The sequence below is a fragment of the Macaca thibetana genome, chromosome 15 (assembly GCF_024542745.1).
Source record: "Macaca thibetana thibetana isolate TM-01 chromosome 15, ASM2454274v1, whole genome shotgun sequence".
NCBI lineage: Eukaryota > Metazoa > Chordata > Mammalia > Primates > Cercopithecidae > Macaca > Macaca thibetana.
Window position 1 is genome coordinate 61,405,704 of NC_065592.1, and position 24,332 is coordinate 61,430,035.

At 44.6% G+C, this 24,332-nt stretch overlaps 1 pseudogene; it reads left to right on the top strand.

Moving 5' to 3' along the window:
* Positions 1-384: 384 nt before the first annotated feature.
* Positions 385-24,332, top strand: part of LOC126937700 (40S ribosomal protein S6-like) — a 63,557-nt pseudogene continuing 39,609 nt past the window's right edge.

The window sequence follows — 24,332 nt, forward strand, 5'->3', positions numbered from 1 at the left end:
AATGTCTTCTAGCCTATTCACAGACTTGTGCAACTATCTCTGCTATCTAAATCCAGAACATTGTCATCATTCCAAAAAGAAGCCCTGTTGGCTGGGCATGGTGGCTCACGCCTGTAATCCCAGCACTTTGGGAGGCCGAGGCGGGCGGATCATGAGGTCAGGAGATTGAGACCATACTGGCTAACACAGTGAAATCCCGTCTCTACTAAAAATACAAAAATTGGCCGGACATGGTGGAGTGCACCTGTAGTCCCAGCTACTCGGGAGGCTGGTGTAGGAGAATCGCTTGAACCCGGGAGGCAGACGTTGCAGTGAGCCAAGATCACGCTGCTGCACTCCAGTCCGGGTGACAGAGCGAGACTGCATCTCAAAAAAAAAAAAAGAAAGAAAGAAAAGATGCTTCAAGATGAAACTGATTATCTTCCCAGCCACTGGCTGCCAGAAACTCATTGGAGTGGATGATGAATACAAACTTCGTACTTTTTGTGAGAAGCATATGGCCACAGAAGTTGCTGCTGATGCTCTGGGTGAAGAATGGAAGGGTTATGTGGTCTGAATCAGTGGTGGGAACAACAAATTTCCCCATGAAGCAGGGTGTCTTAACCCATGGCCGTGTCTGCCTGCTACTGAGTAAGGGGCATTCCTGTTACAGACCAAGGAGAGTGGGACAAAGAAAGAGAAAATCAGTTTGTGGTTGTATTGTGGATGCCAATCTGAGCATTCTCAACTTGGTTATTGTGAAAAAAAAAGGAGAGAAGGATATTCCTGGACTGACGGACTGACTGATACTATGGTGCCTCATCGCCTGGGGCCCAAAAAAGCTAGCAGAATTCGCAAACTTTTTTTTTCTTTTTTTTTGAGATGGAGTCTCAGTCTGTCACCCGGGCTGGAGTGCAGTGGTGTGATCTCGGCTCACTGCAACCTCCGCCTCCAGGGTTCAAGCGATTCTGCTGCCTCAGCCTCTCAAGTAGCTGGGATTACAGGTGCCCACCACCACGCTCAGCTAATTTTTTGTATTTTTAGTAGAGATGGTGTTTCACTATGTTGGCCAGGCTGGTCTCGAACTCCTGACCTTATGATTCACCCACCTCTGCCTTCAAAAGTGCTAGGAATACAGGCGTGAGCCACTGCGCCTGGCCAAACTTTTCAGTCTGTCTAAAGAAGATGATGTCAGGCCGGGCGCGGTGGCTCAAGCCTGTAATCCCAGCACTTTGGGAGGCCGAGATGGGCGGATCACGAGGTCAGGAGATCGAGACCATCCTGGCTAACACGGTGAAACCCCGTCTCTACTAAAAAAAATACAAAAAACTAGCCGGGCGAGGTGGCGGGCGCCTGTAGTCCCAGCTACTCGGGAGGCTGAGGCAGGAGAATGGCGTAAACCCGGGAGGCGGAGCTTGCAGTGAGCTGAGATCCGGCCACTGCACTCTAGCCTGGGCGACAGAGCGAGACTCCGTCTCAAAAAAAAAAAAAAAAAAAAAAAAAAAAAAAAAAAAGAAGATGATGTCCACCAGTATGTTGTAAGAAAGCGCTTAAACAAAGGAGGTAAGAAACCTAGGACCTAGAAACAAAACACCCAAGATTCAGTGTGTTGTTACTCCACGTGTCTTGCAGCACAGATGGCAGTGTATTGCTCTGAAGAAGCAGCTTACTAAGAAAAATAAGGAAGAGGCTGCAGAATATGCTAAACTCTTGGCCAAGAGAAATTAAGGAGGCTAAGGAGAAGTGCCAGGAACAATTTGCGAAGAGATGCAGACTTTCCTCTCTGCGAGCTTCTGCTTCTAAGTGAGTAACAAATAAATAAGATCAGACTTGCAAAAAAAAAAAAAGAAAGAAAGAAAAAGAAAAGAAACCCTGTCACTCCCATTGCCCTCTTCTCAGCCCCTGGCAATCACTAGGCTACTTCTTATATCTATAGATTGCCTATACTGGATATTTTATTTAAATGAAATCATACAGTATGTGGCCTTTTGTGTCTGGCTTGTTTCACATAGCATAATGTTTTCGAGTTTCATCCACGTTGTAGCATGTATCAGTACTCATTCTTTTTTATGCCTGGATAATAACCCATTGTATGGCTATACCACGTTTTGTTTATTCATTCATTAGTTGATGGAAATTTGAGTTTTTTCCACCTTTTGGCCATTATAAATGATACTGCTGTGATCAATGGTGTATAAGAATTTGGCCAGGCAGGGTGGCTCAAGCCTGTAATAGCAGCACTTTGGGAGGCCGAGGCGGACGATCACTTGAGCTCAGGAGTTGGAGACCAGCCTGGCCAACGTGGTGAAACCCCATCTCTACTAAAAATATGAAAACTAGCTGGGCAAGGTGGCAGGTGCCTGTAATCCTAGCTACTCGGGAGGCTTGCAGTTAGCCGAGATCACACCATTGCACTCCAGCCTAGGCAACAGAGCAAGACTCTGTCTCGAAAAAAAGAATTTGAGTACTTGTTTTTAATTCTTTTGGATATATACCTAGGACTAGAATTTCTGGGTCATATGTTAATTCTGTGTTTAACTTTTGAAGGAACCACCAAATAGTTTTCCATAGAGGCTGTAGCATCCTACATTTCTTCTAGCAATGTACAAGAGTTCCAATTTTTCCATATCCTCACCATTTATATATCTAGACTATAAAAAGAACAGCCTTGTTAGATATATGATTTGCATATATTTTCTCCCATTCTGTGATTTGGCTTTTTATTTTCTTGATGATGTCCTTGGAAGCAAAAAGTTTTATATTTCAGTGATGTTCAATGTGTAGAATAAAATTTATAGGAGGCCATTGGTTTGGACTGAGCTCCTGTCCTAGGCCTAACAGATCCAACCAAAATGGAGTTACTAATGCTGAAATTGCATGTCAGTAAGTAAAAACTAAGATCTTTATCTGACCTTCTGAGAAATCAGGAGAGAAAGAGAGAGAATAGCCAAATCCTCCAGCAGGCCAGTTTTAGCTGGCATGATAAGGAAATCCCCTCTGCCTGTCTGTAAAAGCTATCTCTGGCATGATAAGGAAGTCCTCTCTGCCTGTTTATAAAAGCAATCTCTTCTGCTTTGCTCGTTGGAAGACTCATTCTGTTTTATAGAATGATATATTGCCTGAGTTTAGAATCACAAATAAATAACAATTAAGATTTTTAAACTAAATGTGTTGTAATTTTCTCTTTTGACAAATATATTCATTTGTTCTTTTGTCATTTGTGCTTTTGATGTCATATCTCAGAAACCATTGTCTAATGAAAGCTCCTGAAAATGTACACATATGTTTTCTTTTAAAACTCTAATACTTTTCACTCTTACATTTGGGTGTATGGTCCGTTTTGATTTTATTTATTTGAATTTTTTGTTGTTGTTGTTTGTTCGTTTGTTTTTTGAGGTGGAGTCTTGCTCTGTCGCCCAGGCTGGAGTGCAGTGGTGTGATCTTGGCTCACTGCCAGCTCCGTCTCCCAGGTTCATGCCATTCTCCTGCCTCAGCTTCCCGAGTAGCTGGGACTACAGGCGCCCACCACCATGCCCAGCTAATTTTTTGTATTTTTAGTAGAGACAGGGTTTCACTGCGTCAGCCAGGATGGTCTCGATCTCCTGACCTTGTGATCCGCCCACCTTGGCCTCCCAAAGTGCTGGGATTACAGGCATAAGCCACCGCACCCGGCCAATTTTGAGGGTTTTTTTTAGATAGGGTCTTTCTCAATTGCCCAGGCTTCAGTGCAATGGCACAATCATGGCAGTTGGCTCACTGCAACTTCCAAAACTCTTAGGCTCAAGCAATCCTCCTGTCTCAGCCTCCTGAATAGTTAGGACTACAGATGCTTGCCACCACACATGGCTAATTTTTAAATTTCTTTAAAAGACATGTCTTTTTTTGTATGTGTGGGTGTGAAAGGGTCTTGCTCTGTTGCCCAGGCTGGAGTCCAGTGGCATGATCAGCTTGCTGGATTCAAGTGATCCTTTCATCTTAGCCTCCTGAGGAGCTGAAGCTACAGACACACACCATCATGCCCAGTTAATTTTTTAAATTTTTAGTAGGGACGAAGTCTCACTATATTGTTCAGGCTGGTCTTGAACTCCTGGGCTCAAGCGGTCCTCCCACCTCAGCCTCTGAAAGTGCTAGGATTACAGGACAAAGCCACTGTGCCTAGCCTGGAGTTAATTTTTGTATATGAAGTAAGCTAGGGTTCCAACTTCATTTTTTTTTTTTTTCACCTGACATCCATTTGTTTCAGCATTATTTGTTGGAAAGGTAGTTTATTTGGGTCAAGTTTGAGGACTGCAACCTGGGACCTTTGATTAAGTTGCCCCGAATATATGCTCTGATCAGCAGCAGTTACAAGTGAATTTTTAAAGAAAAAAACAAGAGATAGTTCCTAAGTTGTTTACCAAGAATTTACCATAAAATAACATTAACTATTAATTGGCTATACATTGACTTTTCTTTTTAATTTTATGTTGTTTTATTTTATTTTGTAGAGACAGGGTTTTACCGTGTTACCTAGGCTGGTCTTGAACTCCAGAACTCAGGGGATCCACCCGCCTTGGCCTCCCAAAGTGCTGAGATTACAGGCATGAGACACCACGCCTGGCTTGTTTTGGCTTTTGGTTTTGTTTAAGATAGGGTCTCACTGTTGCTTAGGCTGGACCATACTGGTGCAAGCACAAATCACTGCAGCCTCCACCTCCCAGGCTCAAGCAATCCTCCCACCTCAGTCCTGTAAGTATCTGGGTGTGCACCACCACACCTAGTTAATTGTTTTTTTAATTTTTTGTAGAGATGGGTTCTCTCTGTGTTGCCCAGGCTGGTCTGGAACTCCTGGGCTCAACCAGTCCTCCTGCCTCTCCTTCTCAAAGTGTTGAGACTATAGCACCGTGCCTGGCCCCAAATCCCTTTAAACAATTGTCCCCTGGACATGTCTGTGGGTGGGCAGGGGAGCTTGACATACTCATGTCTCTCTGGCCTCAATAAATTTTGCATCTCAACATCCCAGACTGCTCTAAGCTATTTTTCTTTACTCAGAAATCAGAATGTAGGCTGGGCATGGTGGCTCATCCCTGTAATCCCAGCACTTTGGTAAGCCTGCCTAGGTGGGAGGATAGCTTGAGCCCAGGAATTTGAGATCAGTCCTGATCTCAAATAGCAAGCCCACATATATATAAAATTTAAAAAAATTAGTTGGGGCCTGGTATGGTGACTTACACCTATAATCCTAGCACTTTGGGAGGCCGAGGCAGGTGGATTATCTGAGGTCAGGAGTTCGAGACCAGCCTGGCCAATATGGCAAAACCCTGTCTCTACTAAAAATACAAAAATTAGCTGGGCATGGTTGTGAGCACCTATAATCCCAGCTACTCAGGAGGCTGAGGTAGGAGAATCACTTGAACCCAGGGAACAGAGGTTACAGTGAGCTGAGATTATACCACTTCACTTCAGCCTGGGCCAAAGAGTGAAACTGTCTCAAAAAAACAAACAACAAAAAAAATTAGTTGGGTATAGTGGTGTGTACCTGTAGTCCCAGTTACTTGGGAGGCGAGGTAGGAGGATGGCCTGAGCCTGGGATGTCAAGTCTTCGATGAGCCCTGATCTCATCACTGCACTCCAGTCTGGGTGACAGAACAAGACCCTGTCTCAAAAAAAAAAAAAAAAAAAAAAAAAAAAGCCAGACATTGTGGCAACAGTCTGTGGTCCCAACTACTTAGGAGGCTGAGGTGGGAGGATCACTTGAGCCCAGTAGACTGAGGCTGCAGTAAACTGTGATTGCACCATTGCCTTCCAGCCTGAGGGACAGAGCGAGACCCTGGCTAAGAAGTCAGAATGTATGTGTCCTTCAATTTTATTCTTCCTCTTCCTGATTGTATTGGCTATTCTCAGTCCTTTGAATTTCCAAACTCTTTTCAGAATCAGCTTGTTGATTTCTGCGAAGAAGACAGCTGGGGTTTCGAGAGGAGTGGTGTTAAATGTGTAGATCAGTTTGGGGAGTACTGCCATCTTATCAATATTAAGTCTTACAATCCATGAACATAGGATGTCTTTCCATTGATTTAGATCTTTTAAAATTTATTTCAGCAACGTTTGTAGTTTTCAGAGTACACGTTATACAATTCTTTTGTTAAATGTATTTCTATGTACTTGATTTATTTATTTATTTATTTATTTATTTATTTATTTATTTATTTGAGACAGAGTCTTGCTTTCACCCAGGTTGGAGTGCAGTGGTGCGATCTCAGCTCACTGCAACCTCCACCTCCCGGGGTTCAAGCAATTCTCCTGCCTCAGCCTCCCAAGTAGCTGGGACTACAGGCGCATGCTACCACACCCTGCTAATTTTTATATTTTTACTAGAGAAGAGGTTTCACCATGCTGGCCAGACTGGTCTCAAACTCCTGACCTCAGGTAATATGCCTACCTCAGCCTCCCAAAGTGCTGGGATTATAGGCATGAGCCACCATGGGCAACTGTATTTTTGTTTTTAATTTATTTTTTTGAGATAGGGTCTCACTCTGTCACCCAACCTGGACTTCAATGGTGCAATTATAGTTCACTGCAGCCTCAACTTCCCAGACTCAAACCCTCTTCCCACCTCAGCTTCCCGAGTAGCTAAACTACACAGCTGCATGCCACGACACCCAGCAAAAAAATTTTTTTTTTGAGACGGAGTCTGGCTCGTTGTCCAGGCTGGAGTACAGTGGCTCGATTTTGGCTCACTGAAACCTCCACCTCCCGGGTTCAAGTGATTCTCCTGCCTCAGCCTCCTGAGTAGCTGGGATTACAGGCGCCCGCCACCATGCCTGGCTAATTTTTGTAGTTTTAGTAGAGATGGGTTTTCACCATGTTGGCCAGGCTGGTCTTCAACTCCTGATCTCAGGTGATCCACCTGCCTCAGCCTCCCAAAGTGCTGGGATTACAGGTGTGAACCACTGCGCCGGGCCTCACCCAGCAATTTTATTTTATTTTTTTTTTTGAGACGGAATCTCACTCTGTTGCCTAAGCTGGAGTGCAATGGCATGATCTTGGCTCACTGCAATCTCTGCCTCCTGGGTTCAAGTGTTTCTCCTGCCTCAGCCTCCAAAGTAGCTGGGATTACAGGCACCTGCCACCATGCCTAGCTAATTTTTGTATTTTTAGTGGAGACGGTGTTTTGCCACATTGGCCAGGCTGGTCTCAAACTCTTTACCTCAGGTGATCTGCCCTACTCGGCCTCCCAAAGTGCTGGGATTACAGACGTGAGCCACCCCTCCCAGCCCACCCAGCAAATGTTTAAAAAGAATTTTTGTAGAGTTGGGGCTCTCACTGTATTAACTAGATTGGTCTCGAATTCCAGATTGGCTCCAGGTTGGCCTCAAGTGATCTCAAACTCCAGATTGGCCTCAAGTGATCCTCCCACCTCAGCCTCCAAAGTGTCAGGATTACAAGTGAGAGCCACCATGTCTGGCCTGTATTTTTTTTTAATGCTGTCATAAATGAAATTGCCTTCTTAATTTCATTTTGGGATTGTTCCCTACTAGTGTAAAGAACTGATTTTTTTTTTTTTTTTGTAAAGTTGATGTACCCTGCAACCTTGCTGAAGTCATTTTTAAATTCTAATAGTTTTTTTTTAGTAAATTCCTTAAAATGTTCTTTCTTTCTTTCTTTCTTTTTTCTTTTTTTTGAGATGGAGTCTCGGTCTGTTGCCCAGGCTGGAGTGCAGTGGCATGATCTCAGCTCACTGCAACTTCTGCCTCCTGGGTTCAAGCAATTGTCCTGCCTCAGCCTCCTGAAAATTTTTTGTATACAAGATCATACACCGTGCAAGTAGAGATTGTGTTACTTCTTATTTTCCAATCTGGAGACCTTGTATTTATTTATTTTCTTGCGTAATAGCCCTCACTGGAACCTCCAGTGCAATGTTGAATGGCAGTGGCAAAGTGGACCTGCTTGTCTTATTTCTGATGTTAGAGGAAAAGCATTCAGTCTTTCACCATTAAGTGTGATGTTAGTGATGGGGTTTTAGCTATGTCTACAATGCCAGTGCATATTCTAGTATAGAAGTTCCAGCTGAGGGTAGAAATAGAGAACAAAGGTCAGAAGAAAAAGTTGGGTTACATTTGGGAATCCTCAGTATTCAGATGAGAGTTCAAGTTATGGAAACTTAAGATTGTCCAGGACAGATCACATAGGATGAGAAGAGGATTGGGGATTGATATGGTTTGGCTTTGTATCTCCACCCAAATCTCATTTTGAATTGTAATTCCCATGTATTGTGGGAGGGACCTGGTGGGCCGTGATTGGATCATGGGGGTGGTTTCCCTATGCTGTTCTCATAGTAGTGAGGGAGTTCTCATGAGATCTGATGGTTTAAAAGTGGCAGTTTTCCCTGCGCTCACTCTCTCCTGCCATCTTGTGAGGAAGGTGCTTGCTTCCCCTTCTCTTTCCACCGTGATTTTAAGTTTCATAAGGCCTCCCCAGCCATGCATAACTGTGAGTCAACTAAACCTCTTTCCTTCATACATTACCTAGTCTCAGGCAGTTCTTTATAGTGTATGAGAATGAACTAAAACAGAGAATTGGTACTAACAGAGTGAGGTACTGCTATAAAGATAACCTGAAAATGTGGAAGTGACTTTGGAACTGGGTAATAAGCAGAAATTAGAACAGCTTGGAGGGCTCAGAAGAAGACAGGAAGATGTGGGAAAGTTTGGAGCTTACTAGAAACTTGCTGAATGGTTTTGACCAACATGCTCATAGTGATATGGACAATGAAGTCCAGGCTAAGGTGGTCTCAGATGGAAATGAGGAACTTTTTGGAAACTGGAGCAAAGGTCACTCTTGCTATGCTTTAGCAAAAAGACTGGTGGCATTTTGCCCCTGCCCTAGAAATCTGTTGAACTTTGAACTTGAGAGAGATGATTTAGGGCATCTGGCAGGAGAAATTTCTAAGCAGCAAAACATTCAAGAGGTGATCCGGATTTTTCTGAAAGCATACAGTCACATACGGTCACAAAGAGATGATTTGAAATTTGAACTTTTGTTTTGTTTTGTTCTTTTGAGATAGAGTCTTGCTATGTCACCCAGGCTGGAGTGCAGTGGCACGATCTCAGCTCACTGCTTTCTATGCTAAAACCAGAAAAGTCCCAATCAAACTAAGACAAATTGGTCACTTTTAGGAATACATGAATAAATACCTTTTCCCAAAGAGACTGAAGGAAGTTGAAATGTAATGGTGAGTTGAGATTGTGGTTCCTAGGCTACCCCACCAATACTTAGCAAATTCATAAGTCACGTAAAAACTTTTTCTAAGCCTTGAAGCTATGTTTGTCTAGTCCCTGAAATCTGACCACTCTTCTCCTTTTTATTTATTTATTTATTTATTTATTTGTGAGACAGAGTCTCATCTGTCACCCAGGCTGGAGTGCAATGGCACGATCTTAGCTCACTGCAACCTCCGCCTCCTGGGCTCAAACGAAAACAACTCTCCTTTTCATCTTACATTCCGTAGCCTGGAGCCCCTGTCTGCCATGAGTAGTAGGATGTGGGTAAGGCAGGTGGACAGCTCCAGGGCAACAGAGACAGAGGAGATTCTCGCACAAGAAGAGGAGCCGGACCAGACCTTTAAAAGCTCCTCCAGAGGCCGGGCACGGTGGCTCACGCCTGTAATCCCAGCACTTTGGGAGGCCGAGGCGGGTGGATCACCAGGTCAGGAGATCGAGACCATCCTGGCTAACACGGTGAAACCCCGTCTCTACCAAAAATACAAAAAATTAGCCGGGCATGGCGGTGGGTGCCTGTAGTCCCAGCTACTTGGGAGGCTGAGGCAGGAGAATGGCATGAACCTGGGAGGCGGAGCTTGCAGTGAGCCAAGATCGTGCCACTGCACTCCAACCTGGGCGACAGAGCGAGACTCCATCTCAAAAAAAAAAAAAAAAAAAAAAAAAAAAACCTCCTCCAGAAATAATAGCTGGGGCATTTATGAAAAGGAAGCAGGTATCAGCAGCAGAAGGGCCCAGGAGCAAGAATAGTGAAGCACAAGGGGCTGCTTGTTTGTGCTGTTATTTGCAAGTCAGGAACTGTTTGACTTGACAAACACGTTATCACTCATGACTATTTTAAGAGAATTTCTGTCACGGTAAGTCCACTTCTAATCATTTCCACTAAGGGCACAATCAGGAATGTATGCAAATATATGTACAAAGAAGAAAAAAGGTACTGATTACAGTTTTGTAGTAGTAAAGATCTACAAGAGAAAGTGATACTTAATTGAGCTGAGCCGTGAAGGGTAAATAGGAGTTAGCCAGGTCTGCAGGGTGGGGAAGAGTAAGAAGGGAAGTTAAAGGGAACAGCATGTGCCAAGTTACAGAGATAGGACAGAATGTATTGGGAAACAGTAGGAAATTGGGTATTACTGGAGCAAAGGATACACTGTGAATGGGGGAAGGGACAAGGCTGGGAGGAAAACCTCAGAAGCAGAACAGAATTATAATGTCAATTTTTAAAATCATAGTCATTTTCCTCTTTGAGTGAATAAAAAACCACATTCTTTAGGTTGGCATGTATACACAGAGAGATAAGAAATTTAACTCTGTATGCAGAAAACTCAAACCAAGGGAAGTAGTGAATTATCCTTGAGTTTAAATGTTATTTGCAATAATAAAATAGGGAGATTAAAGAGTCCTGCTACTTTGATGTCAGGTGAAATCATGTCTATGTATAATACACTGGTCAAAGTTCAAGAACTGGTTATCTTTATAAAAACACTGCTCTCTTCTTTGCAAAGTCATCACAATGGCTCCAGAATTATTGGGGCAAAACATTTTGTTTTTCATGTAAAAAGTTATCTTTTTATTTATTTATTTATTTATTTTGAGACAGAGTCTCACTCTGATGCACAGGCTGGAGTGCAGTGGCACAATCTCGGCTCACTACAACCTCTGCCTCCCGGATTCAAGCAATTCTCCTGCCTCAGCCTCCTGAGTAGCTGGGACTCAGGGATGTGCCTCCATGCCTGGCTAATTTTGTATTTTTAGTAGAGACGGGGTTTCACTATGTTGGCCAGGCTGGTCTCGAACTCCTGACCTGAGGTGATCCACCCGCCTTGGCCTCCCAAAATGCTGGGATTACAGGTGTGAGCCACGGCGCCTGGGCCAAAAGTTATCTTTTTAGTCAAGTTGATAAAAAAATAAAACTTTGCTTATTGCTGATGGATCTATTTACATAATAAGAAATTTCTCTAAATTTATCATTATCACATTGTCTCAATCATTACCTGCTGTTGTTACCACTTATCTGTTCTTAAACTCCACTTACTTTTTGCAACTCGTCTTTTTGCTACTTCTACTGCTAAATAATCTTCGCAAAGGGAGTCTTTTCTTCCTATCTCTTCTCATCACCTGCTTCATTGTTCCCTGATCACAGAGATCAAAACCAAAATAATGTACCACCATCACTGTAGGGGATGGAAAAACACACACGAACCTTTTTCTTCTACCCTCCTAGGTTCTCCAGCTGGAGTCCTGGGAATCAAACTGATTAAAGATAGATTAACAAGAGAAAAACAGAGTTTATTAGCATGTACAGCACACATACACAAAGGAGAAACTCAGTAATGAGTAACTCAAAGGGGTGGTTAAAATCTGGGGCTTATATAGCATCTTAACATGGAACAGTATATATGTAGAGAAGTGACAAGATAAAGGGGTTACAGCTTTTAGGGGCAGCAAACTGTGGGGAGGTAAATATGTGGGGGAGAAACCATTGGAAGATAAAGGTTATTTTATTTCTTTTGAGGCAGGGTCTCTCTCCACTGCCCAGGCTGGAGTGCAGTGGCTCCATCTCGGCCCACTGCAACCTCCACCTCCCAGCTTCAAGTGATTCTCTTGCTTGGCTTCCCAAATAGCTGGGATTGTAGGCACCTGCCACTATACTCAGGTATTTTTATTTTATCGTATTTTTAGTAGAGATGGGTTTTCAGGCCAGGCACAATGGCTCACGCCTGTAATCCTAGCACTTTGGGAGGCAGAGGTGAGCGGATCCCTTGAGCTCAGAAGTTCGAGACCAACCTGAGCAACATGGAGAAACCCCCATCTCTACCAAAAATATAAAACAATTAGCTGGGCATAGTGGTGCATGCCTGTGGTCCCAGCTACTCAGAGAGGCTGAAGTGGGAGTATTGCTTGAGCCTGGGAGGTAGAGGTTGCAGTGAGTTGAGATCGTGCCACTGCACTCCAGCCTGGGTGACAGAATGAGACCCCATCAAAAAAAAAAACAGAGAGAGAGAGAGAGAAGGGGTTTCACCATGTTGGCCAGGCTGGTCTCAAACTCCTGCCCTCAAATGATCCACCCACCTCGGCCTCCCAAAGTGCTGGGATTACAGGCCTGAGCCACAGCACCCGGCCAAAGGTTATCTTAATAAAGTTTTTTTACGTAGATTCCTTTCTCAGTGCTATGTCTGATCCCTGTCCTGGTAAGAGTCTGGGCTAAAAGTCAGGAATGATTGAGTTGTTCTCCTTTTCATGGAGGGGGAAGGAAATACCCTTACAATTTATGTCCTGTTCTTAGCCAGACAGGGGAAAGAAGCCCAAGAGCCTGTTTTTTGTTTCTGTTTTTGTTTTTGTTTTTTTAAATTGGAGGCAGGGTCTTGTTCTGTTGCCCGGGCTGGAGTGCAGGGGCACAATCACAGTTCACTGCACTCTCAACCTTCTGGGCTCAAGCAATCCTCCCACCTCAGCCTCCTCAGTAGCTGGGACTATAGGCATGTACCACCACGCCAGGCTAATTTTTGTATTTTTTTGTAGAGACAGAGTCTCACTATGATGCCCAGGCTGGTCTCAAACTCCTGGGCTTGAGTGATCCTCCCTCTTCAGCCTCCCAAAGTGCTGGGATTATAGGTGTGAGCCCCAAGAGCTTCTTTTGCATCAGCCATTTCTCAATCTTCTTCAGCTCAAAATAATCCTATTCAAATGACATTTTTGGGGTAGGATGTTCTAATCCACTGCAATGCCATTTATTGCATCAGCCAACACTGGATTCGTGATATTACTTGCTCACAGGTAGAGGCTATTAGACTCCCCTGACTGGTTAATTGAAATGAATGCATCTTCACTCTCTGTTTTCTTTTTTTAAATTTTGGCACTCATTTTTCAAGTTTCCGACAAAACATCTTGAAATGTCCCTCTGTAGGCCTCAAATAGTTAAGAGCCTCAGAAAAGCATAATTGGTTCTAAAGGTAACAATTCCTTTTAGTTGTGAGAACCAGTCTCACAACTTGCAATTATGGCCATAGAATTTTTTTTTTTTTTGAGACAGAGTCTCGCTTAGTCGCCCAGGCTGGAGTGCAATGGCGCGATCTCGGCTCACTGCAAGCTCCGCCTCCCGGGTTCACGCCATTCTCCTGCCTCAGCCTCCCGAGTAGCTGGGACTACAGGCGCCCGCCGCCTCGCCCGGCTAATTTTTTGCATTTTTAGTAGAGACGGGGTTTCACCATGTTAGCCAGGATGGTCTGGATCTCCTGACCTCGTGATCCGCCTGCCTCGGCCTCCCAAAGTGCTGGGATTACAGGCGTGAGCCACCGCGCCCGGCCTATGGCCATAGAATTTTAGCAGTGCACACTAGCATGTACTTCAGAAATTATCTTGTCCAGATCCTTCTTATAGATAAAGCAACTGAACACAACACAGTGACTGAGTGACCTTGGGCAATTTACCTATCTTCTCACTTTTCTTATCAAATTGATCTCAGCAGTTCCTATACCTTTGAGGGTTATTGTAAGGAATAAATAATAAAAGGCTGGGCACAGTGGTTCACATTTGTAATTCCAGCACTTTGGGAGGCCAAGGCAGGAGAAACAATTGAGCCCAGGAGTTTGACACCAGCCTGGGCAACATACCAAGACCCAGTTTCTAAAAGAAAAGGTTAAAAATTAGCAGGGCATGGTGGTGCATGCCTGTAGTCCTAGGTGCTTAGGAGGCTGAGGCCGGTGGATCATTTGAGCCCAGGAGTTTGAAGTCACAGAAAAGTGGTGTCGTTGTCTGGGATAAATATCAGAGGTTTCTTGTCTCATGCCAAGGGAATCGAGAATGTGGACACATAAGAAGTGGGTTTAAGAGCATTGGTTTAACAGGCAAAAGGAAGAGAAAAAGGAATACCTCTCTCTTGGAGAGAGAGGGACTCCTGAGTGGGACTTTTGGTCTCATGGTGAAACACATGGGGTTTTATAGACGAGCTTGAGGAAGCCATGTCTGAGTTACATAGAGCCCAAGAGATTGGATGGACCAGGTGTGCCATTTTCATAGCACGCAAAGAAGCTGGCTGCCCTACCCTAATATTTTATTATGCAGATGGGTCCTCTACCTGGCTGGAGCCATGTTGCCTGTTCCTTTACTGTACACGTGGTTGACAAAGAAAAGGGAAAATGGAGCCTCCATGTTGAACATGCCTCACCCCCAGGTAGCCTTTTCCTATTGGCACAGCTGTTGGCATTTACTTGTGCAAGCTTCCAGCTTGCTTATTTATGTCTGCAGCTCGGTTTTTCAGGCTACTCTTTGTTAGAAAAGAAATGATTTAGGAGCTGCTTGGTAAGAACCCTCACTATCTGTCTAAATAATTTATTTCTAGTTCCTGTATCAACAGTGAGCTGTGGGCCAGGTGTGGTGGCTCACGCCTGTAATCCCAGCATTTTGGGAGGCTGAGGTGGACAGATCACTTGAGGTCAGCAGTTCCAGACCATCCTGGCCAACATGGTGAAACCCCTGTCTCTACTAAAAATACAAAAATTAGCTGGTCATGGTGGCTCACGCCTATAATCCCAGCTATTTGGGAGACTGAGGCAGGAGAATCGCTTGAACCCAGGAGGCAGAGGTTGCAATTAGCTGAGATTGTGCCACTGCACTCTAACCTGGGCAACAGAGAGAGACTCCATCTCAGAAACAAACAAATCAGTGACAAATCAGTGACAAACCAATGCACTCTAGCCTGGTGACAGAGTGAGACCCTGTCTCTAAAAAGAAAAAAAAAGGGCCCTGCACAGTGACTCACACGTGTAATCCTAACACTTTAGGAGGCCAAGGCGGGAGGATTGCTTGAGCCTAGGAGTTTGAGACCAGCCTGGGCAATATGGCGAAACCCCATCTCCGCAAAAAATACAAAAAGTAGCTGTGACAGCATGTGCCTGAAGTCCCAAGTACTTGGGAGGCCGAGGTGGGAGGATCGCTTGAGCCTGGGAGGCAGAGATTGCAGGAGCCAAGATCGCACCTCTGCACTTCAGCCTGGGCCGCAGAACAAGACCCTGTGTCAAAAAAAAAAGAAAAAATATAAATGAGATAATGCAAGTGAAACAGAGCAGTAATCATTCAATAAATGTTTGTTATGACCATGGATACAACAACTAAAAAGTCCTGAATTTGCTATTTACAATTAACTCGGGAAGTCCCTAAATATCTCTGGATCTCAGTTTTCACAATCCATGAAATGAATGAGAAGGTTAGACTAAGTCAGTGGTTCAAGTTGTGCTGTGGAGTCCTAGGGCTTCCCTGAAGGACAGCAGAGAGGGGCTGGGAGGCCAGCAGACAGCCACCAAATAACCTACCTTTCTTCAACCAAAGCTGTTTAGCTTTCGTCTTCTGAAATTTTTTTTTTTTTTTTTTTTTTTTTTGAGACAGAGTCTCGCTCTGTCACCCAAGCTGGAGTGCAGTGGCCGGATCTCAGCTCACCGCAAGCTCCACCTCCCGGGTTCACGCCATTCTGCTGCCTCAGCCTCCCAAGTAGCTGGGACTACAGGCGCCCGCCACCTCGCCCGGCTAGTTTTTTGTATTTTTTTAGTAGAGACGGGGTTTCACCATGTTAGCCAGGATGGTCTCGATCTCCTGACCTTGTGATCCGCCCGTCTCGGCCTCCCAAAGTGCTGGGATTACAGGCTTGAGCCACCGCGCCCGGCTCGTCTGCTGAAATTTTTGTTTGAATAAAATAGTTCTGAGCTGGGCATAGGGTCATGCCTGTAATTGCAGCATTTTGTGAGGCCACAGTGGGAGGATCATTTTAGGCCAGGAGTTTGAGACCAACTTGAACCCCATCTCTGAAAAACATAAAAATAAATAAAAATTGTGCTTAAAAAAAGTAACTACTTAGCAAGATAAACTTTAAGGTTCTTTCAGCTCAAGATTCTATGATTTTGCAAAGATCACACTGTGTCCTTTGTTCTGGTTTCAAAATAAAGACAGGGATTTTATTTTTTTATTTTTGAGACAGAGTCTCACTCCTCATCACCCAGGCTAGAGTGCAGTGGTGCAATCTCGGCTTACTGCAACCTTTGCCTTCCAGGTTCAAGCGATTCTCGTGCCTCAGCCTCCCAAGTAGCTGGGATTGCAGGTGTGCACCACCACACTTGGCTAATTTCTGTATTTTTAGTAGATACAAGGTTTCACCACATTGGCCCAGCTGGTCTCAAGTGATTTGCCCTCAACTCCTCGCCTCAAATGATCCATCTGCCTTAGCCTCCCAAAGTGTTGGGATTACAGTCATACATCACCATGCCCAGCCAAAATAAAGACAAAGATTTTTACATTTTTAAGGATAAGATCAACTTATGACTACAGGCACAGAGCCAGGACGGAACTCTAGGTCTCCTGACAGTAAGGAAGATATAATGTCTTGAGGTTAAAAGGAAGGAGATCTTCAAATGATTAATGCTCAGTAATGACTATGGACATTCTTCTGTTTTGGTTATAGGGAAACAAACCCTGGATTTTTGCTTCTTAGTTTTCTTTTGGATTATTTAAGGAGTGAGTATTCTTTTTTTTTTTTTTTTTTTTTTGAGACGTAGTCTCGCTCTGTCGCCCAGGCTGGAGCGCAGTGGCCGGATCTCAGCTCACTGCAAGCTCCGCCTCCCGGGTTTACACCATTCTCCTGCCTCAGCCTCCCGAGTAGCTGGGACTACAGGTGCCCGCCACCTTGCCCGGCTAGTTTTTTGTATTTTTTTAGTAGAGACGGGGTTTCACCGTGTTAGCCAGGATGGTCTCGATCTCCTGACCTTGTGATCCGCCCGTCTCGGCCTCCCAAAGTGCTGGGATTACAGGCTTGAGCCACCGCGCCCGGCCGGAGTGAGTATTCTTTAGGTGACAGTGCTGATTACGATCCAGTCTACAATTAACACATTTATTACCCAATCCTTTTCTGGGTAACTGAAGTTTAATGTTTGCTGGATTATAGTTGATTGAGAAAGAGGACCGTAAGGAGAGATTTCAGCATCACTTTCACTCAGATTTATTTTTAAAAAGGTTATAGGGTGGTTATTGCCATGTTATTGAGATATCCAGGTGAGCTTTGTATATTTCAGATGCAATTCTCTGGTACAGTTCTATTTTCAGTAAACCTACCCCAATTTCAAAGCTCTAATCAAAAAAGAGGTTGTACTGGCCGGGTGCAGTGGCTTACACCTGTAATCCCAGAACTTTGGGAGGCTGAGGCGGGTGGATCACATGAAGCCAGGAATTCAAGACCAGCCTGGCCAACATAGCAAAACTCCATCTCTACTAAAAAGACAAAAATTAGCTGGTGTGGTGGTGCACTTCTGTAATCCCATCTACTTGGGAGGCTGAGGCACAAGAATCGCTTGAACTGGGGAGGCGGAGGTTGCAGTGAGCCGAGACTGCCCCACTGTGCTCCAGCCTGGGTGACGTAGCAAGACTCTGTCTCAAAAAAAAAAAAATTATTTTTTTAAAAAAAGGTTGTATATGTAATCCCAGCACTTTGGGAGGCCGAGGCAGGCATATCACCTGAGGTCAGGAGTTCAAGACCAGCCTGGCCAATATGGTGAAATCCTGTCTCTACTAAAAATACAAAAATTAGCCGGGCATGATGGCGGACACTTGTAACCCCAGCTACTTGGGAGGCTGAGGCAGGAGAATAGCTTGAACCCCAGAGGCAGAGGTTGCAATGAGTAGAGATCACACCATTGCACTCCAGCCTGGGCGACAAGACTGAAACTCCATCTCATAAAGAAAGAAAGAAAGAAGGAATGAAGGAAGGAAGGAAGGAAGGAAGGAAGGAAGGAAGGAAGGAAGGAGGGAGGGAGGGAGGGAGGGAGGGAGGGAAGGAAGGAAGGAAAGAAAGAAGGAAGGAGGGAAGGAGGAAAGGAGAGAAGGAGGGACGAAGGGAGGGAGAGAAGGAGGGAGGGAGGGAAGGAAGGAAGGAAGGAAAGAAAGAACTTCAACACACATTATTTTATTTGATACTTACAAAAATTCTCTGAGGTAGACAGAAGAGGTTTCTTCCCTGATCACAGAAGAGAAAACAAAGGCTCAGGGAAGTTGATTATTATAACTATTCTACAGCTAATAAGTTGGTTATGCAGTCGTTAAGTCTTTATTGAACATCTCTAGCATCCAGACATTGGGTTAAGGACCCAGGACTCAAGTTCAAATGAATCACACCTCAGTGTGGTTCTCTTACTTGGAGTAGTTCTTGAATGCCTCAGTTTTAAACTTAAGGAGGCTTTCTTACAACTTTAAACTGTTTAACGGATAATTCTTAATTCACATAGTATAATATAACATACCCAACAACATTTTGCAACAGGCCAGGTGCGGTGGCTCACGCCTGTAATCACAGTACTTTGGGAGGCTGAGGTGGGTGGATGATCCAAATTCAGGAGTTCGAGACTAGCCTAACCAACTTGGCAAAACCCTGTCTTTACCAAAAATACAAAAAAAAAAAAAAATTAGCCTGACATGGTGGCGTATGCCTGTAGTCTCAGCCACCTGAGGCTGAGGCAGGAGAATCGCTTGAACCCAGGAGGCGAAGGTTGCAGTGAACTGCACTCCAGCTGGGACGACAGAGCAAGACTGTCTCAAAAAAAAAAAAAAAAAAAAAAAAAAAATTCTGCAACAGCTGACGACAATCGAAAGAGAAAAGTAAAGACTGACTTTTCTAACTATAGTATTTTGCCTGCTAGGCATTCTAGGTTTTTATTTTAAAAATGTCTTAGGAAACTCCAGCTGTTACAAGGAAGTATTGCTTTTGGTTTAATGTTTTATCCTGCTAGTGCACTCCACCCTTAAGTGATCTTAATGACTAATAGGACTGGCACCAGTTCTCACTTACCAGATGTGAATTCCACTTACTAGTTTGTTTTTTGTCTTCTGCTAATTTGCAGTTGTAGACAAAAACAGAGTAAAGAAGTTCTTAAAACAAATGAAAATCGGCAATGTAGTCACTGTTTAATTTTTGAATTGGCCTGGCACAGTGGCCTCACCTAAGAGTCATATGGTTGTTATGTTCCCTGATGTTAGGGGGCCCTCCCCTGCAGCCCACAGTGACTCAGAAGGCAGCTGCCGAGAACAGGAAGGCCTGGGGTTCATGTGACAAGCCACCAGCCTTTACCAGAGCAAACAAAGTAGGTGGGATGTTCCCCTGTCCCCTGACCACCAGTTTTATATCACATTTCAGAGCTTTTATTTTTCCTTCCTCAGACAGCTCTGAATTTTCTCTTTGACCTAATTTGATTTGTGGAGAAATGCTGTCGAAAGGGCCTGCTGAGATTTTGTCCTGGCCTGCCTCACTGAAGAAGGCCAACAATCTGTTTGCATAGCAAGAATGAAAAAAATGTTTCTGTGCTTCAGAGATTACTGAATACTCTTTTTCCAAAATGAATCCGTTCCTTCTAGCAGGGATCATTTTTGCTAGTTGGGAAGATAAAGCTGTCAATATTCAGTAGCCAATCTCTAGATTTCTTTCTTTCCTTCCTCCCTTCTTTCTTTTCTTTTCTTTCCCTTTTTTTTTCTGAGACAGAGTCTGGCTCTGTCGCCCAGGCTGGGGTGCAGTGGCACGATCTCTGCTCACTGCAACCTCCCACTCCTGGGTTCAAGCGATTCTCCTGCCTCAGCTCCCGAGTAGCTGGGATTACAGGCATGTGCCATCACACGTGGCTAATTTTTGTATTTTTTGTAGAGATGGGGTTTCGTCATATTGGCCAGGCTGGTCTCAACTCCTGATCTCAAGTGATCCGCCTGCCTCGCCTCCCATAGTGCTGGGATTACAGGTGTGAGTCATCACACCCAGTGCCAATCTCTAGATTTCAAGAGAACACATGACATCATAGTTTCTTGGAGATTTTCTTCACTGGATTTAAGTCATTGTTCTCCAATGTGTTCTGAGGGCTACCTACATTTGAATCATCGAGATTAAGGTATCATCATCTCTACCAAAGGACCTTGTAATCTGTGTTTTTTTCAAGACTAAGTCTCCCTCTGTTGCCCAGGCTGGAGTACAACGGCGCGATCTCGCTCACTGGCAACCTCCGCCTCCGAGGTTCAAGCAATTATCTGCCTCAGCCTCCTGAATAGCCACCACACCCAGCTAATTTTTGTATTTTTTGAGATGGAGCCCCGCTCTGTGGCCCAGGCTGGAGTGCAGTGGTGCAATCTCGGCTCACTGCAACCTCCGGCTCCTGGGTTCAAGCAATTTTCCTGCCCCAGCCTCCCTAGTAGCTGGGGTTACAGGTGCCCGCCACTATGCCTGGCTAATTTTTTGTGTGTACTTTTAGTAGAGACGGGGTTTCACCATCTTGGCCAGGCTGGTCTTGAACTCCTGATCTTGTGATCCACCCACCTCAGCCACCCAAAGTGCTGGGATTACAGGCGTGAGCCACTGCACCCGGCCAAAATTTATTTTTTTGCACAAAATTAACTTAGCTCAATCAGAGTTCACGAACCTTCATTGGTAAAGTGACCACAGGAGAGAGTCCTGGGGCAAAGGAGGAGTCTTATTTATGCCTTTCCTGTTTCCACTCCTGTACTCCCCCTCCCTGCAAAAATGCCATTTCTGATAGTGTTGGTCACTGCAGAAGGAAACAGGAAAAAACAGGAAGGAACTGAAGAAACATCAGTATTCCCTCTTGATTATCCTGGTGTGGGAAACAGGCCTGAGTTTAGAAAGCAATGCAGCAGAATGCTTACGAATCATTCACAAAGCTTGGTAAAACCACAGACTCCCCTTCTCCCCATTCTAATTAAGTGGGTGGGGTCTGAGAAGCTATATTTGTAAAAATACCTACAGTGATTCTAATGCAGGTTGATCTGGGGGGTCCATCAGGATATTTCTTGTTTAACGTACTGGAGCCCAGAGCTAGAAGTCCCCTTTGACAGCTGCTCTTCAAACTGTTGGCACAAAGACCTAAAGTAATTTTACAATATAAAGATATATGTGGGTTCTCTAACTGTCACAGGGGAAGCCCCCAAATTGGGGATCAGCCCAGGAGGCCATGAGGGTTCTTGACTTTTGGCAGGAAAGAATTCAGGAGGCCGCAGTGGCTCATGCCTGTAATCCCAGCACTTTGGGAGGCTGAGGCGGACAGATTGCCCGAGGTCAGGAGTTCGAGACCAGTCTGGCCAACATGGTTAACCCCATCTCTACTAAAAATACAAAAAAATTAGCCGGGTGTGGTGGCGTGCTCCTGTAATCCCAGCTACTTTGGAGGCTGAGGCAGGGGAATTGCTTGAACCAGGGAGGTGGAGGTTGCAGTGAGCTGAGATCACGCCACTGCACTCTAGCCTGGGCAACGGAGCAAGACTCTGTCACAAAAAAAAAAAAAAACAAAACCGGAATTCAGGAGCAAGTGGACGGAATAAAGTGAAAGCAAGTTTATTAAAAAGTAAAGGAATGAAACGGTGGCTACCCCATAGACACAGTAGCAGCATGGACTGCTTGATTAACTCTACTTATGGTTATTTCTTGATTACATGCTGAAAAGGGGTGGATTATTCATGTTTTCCTGGAATGGGGTGGAGAGTTCCCCAGAACTAAGGGTTCTCCCCATCTCCTACTATATAGGGTAACTTAGGGACGTTGCCATAGCATTTGTAAACTTTCATAGTGCTGGTGGGAGTGTCTTTAAGGGTGCTGATAATGCATTAGAATTAGCATATAATGAGCAATGAGGATGACCAGAGGTCACTTTCTTTTTTTTTTTTTTTGATACAGTCTTGCTCTGTCACCCAGGCTGGAGTGCAGTGGCGAGATCTCAGCTCACTTGCAATCTCTGCCTCTCAGGTTCAAGCGATTCTCCTGCCTCAGCCTTCTGAGTAGCTGGGAATACAGGTGCCCGCCACCAGGCCCAGCTAATTTTTGTATTATTAGTAAAGATGGGGTTTTATCATGTTGGTCAGGCTCGTCTCGAACTCCTGACCTCGTGATCCACCTACCTCGGATTCCCAAAGTGCTGGGATTACAGGTGTGAGCCACCACGCACATCCTCCAGAGGTCACTTTCTTTGCCATCTTGATTTTGATTTTGTGCGGGGGTTGGCTGTTTTTTTGTTTTTGTTTTTGTTTTTCTGTTGCCAGGCTGTTCTTGAACTCCTAGCCTCAAGTGATCCTCACACCTTGGCTTCCCAAGTGCTGAGATTACAGGCATGAGCCACCACACCCAGCCCTTGGCTGGGTTCTTTACTGCACCCTGTTTTATAAGCAGGGTCTTTGTGACCTACATCTTGTGAAACAAGTCCTGCCAAATTCCTATCTCATAAATAGCCAGCATTTAGTTTTAGTATATTCCGTGTTTGTCTTAAGATAGTATGTACATTTTCCCCTAGAGCAGCAAAAAAGAAAAGGATAATGTATATTTTGTATTTAAAAGAAATACTGGGGCCGGGCATGGTGGCTCACACATGTAATCCCAGTACCTTGGGAGGCTGAGACGGGTGAATCACCTGAGGTCAGGAGTTTGAGACCAGCCTGGCCAACATGGCCAAACATTTTTTCTAGTCTCTACTAGAAAAAAAAAAAAAAATTAGCCAGGCATGGTGGTGCCTGCCTGTAATCCCAGCTACTCAGGAAGCTGAGGCAGGAGAATTGCTGGAACCCAGGAGGCAGAGGTTGCAGTGAGTTGAGATGGCGCCACTGCACTCCAGCCTGGGCAACAGAGCGAGATTCCATCGCAAAAAAAAAAAAAAAAAAATACTAACATCTCTACAAATAAATGAGCCACCTGATGGGAACAATACTTTAATATATTCCATTAAAAAATATAAACTTTGGCTGGGCGTTGTGGTTCATGCCTGTAATCACAGCACTTTGGGAGGCCAAGACAGGTGGGTCACCTGAGGTGAGAAGTTCAAGACCAGCCTGGCCAACATGGTGAAACCCTGTCTCTACTAAAAATACAACAAATTAGCCAGAGCATGGTGGCATGTGCCTGTAATCCCAGCTACTCAGGAAGCTGAAGCAGGAGAATTGCTTGAACCCAGGAGGCGGAGGTTGCGGTGAGCCAAGACCGCACCACTATATTTCAGCCTGGGTAAGAAGAGCAAAACTTCGTTTTAAAAAAAAAAAAAAAATTAGCTGGGTGTGGTGGCACACACCTGTAATCCCAACTACTTGGGAGGCTGAGGCATGAGAATCACTCGAAGCTGGAAGGCAGAGATTGCAGTGAGCCGAGATTGTGCCATTGCATTCTAGCTTGGGTAACAGAGCAAAACTCTTGTCTCAAAAGAAAAAAAAAAAATCATGGTGGCTTGTCAAGTTTTGGAAATTTCTCCTTAATGGTTTTTCCTAACATTGCTTTCAGTATGTCACTCTGTCACTCCTTTGTTCAAAAACTTCAATGAGACTTCACTGCCTACTTATTAAATTCCATCGGCTAGTGTTTGAGGCCATATAACTTTATAACACTTGGCCTCAGTCCACCCTGCCAGCCTCACTGTTTTGTTTTGTTTTGTTTTGTTTTGTTTTGAGACTCTGTCACCCAGGCTGGAGTGCTTTGGCTCAATCTTGGCTTACTGCAACCTCCACCTCCCAGGTTCAAGCAATTCTCCTGCCTCAGCCTCCCAAGTAGCTGGGACTACAGGTGCCCCCCACCATGCCTGGCTAATTGTTTTTGTTTGTTTGTTTTTGTTTTTTGGTATTTTTAGTAGTGTCAGGGTTTCACCGTGATGGCCAGACTGGTCTCAAACTCCTGACCTCAGGTGATCCGCCATCTCGGCCTCTCAAAGTGCTGGGATTAAAGACATGAGCCACAGTCCCCAGCCAAATTGATTATTTTATTTTTTATTTTTATTTTTATTTATTTATTTTTTGAGATAGAGTTTTGCTCTTGTTGCCCAGGCTGGAGTGCAATGGCACGATCTCAGCTCAATGCAACCTCCACCTGCTGGGTTCAAGTGATTCTCCTGCCTCAGCCTACCGAGTAGCTGGGATTACAGGCACCCACCACCAGCCCAGCTAATTTTTTGTATTTTCAGTAGAGATGAGGTTTCACTATGTTGGCCAGGCTGGTCTCAGACTCCTGACCTCAGGTGATCCGCCCACCTCGGCCTCCTGAAGTGCTGGGATTACAGGGGTGAGCCACCATGCCCAGCCTATTTATTTATTTTTTCAGAC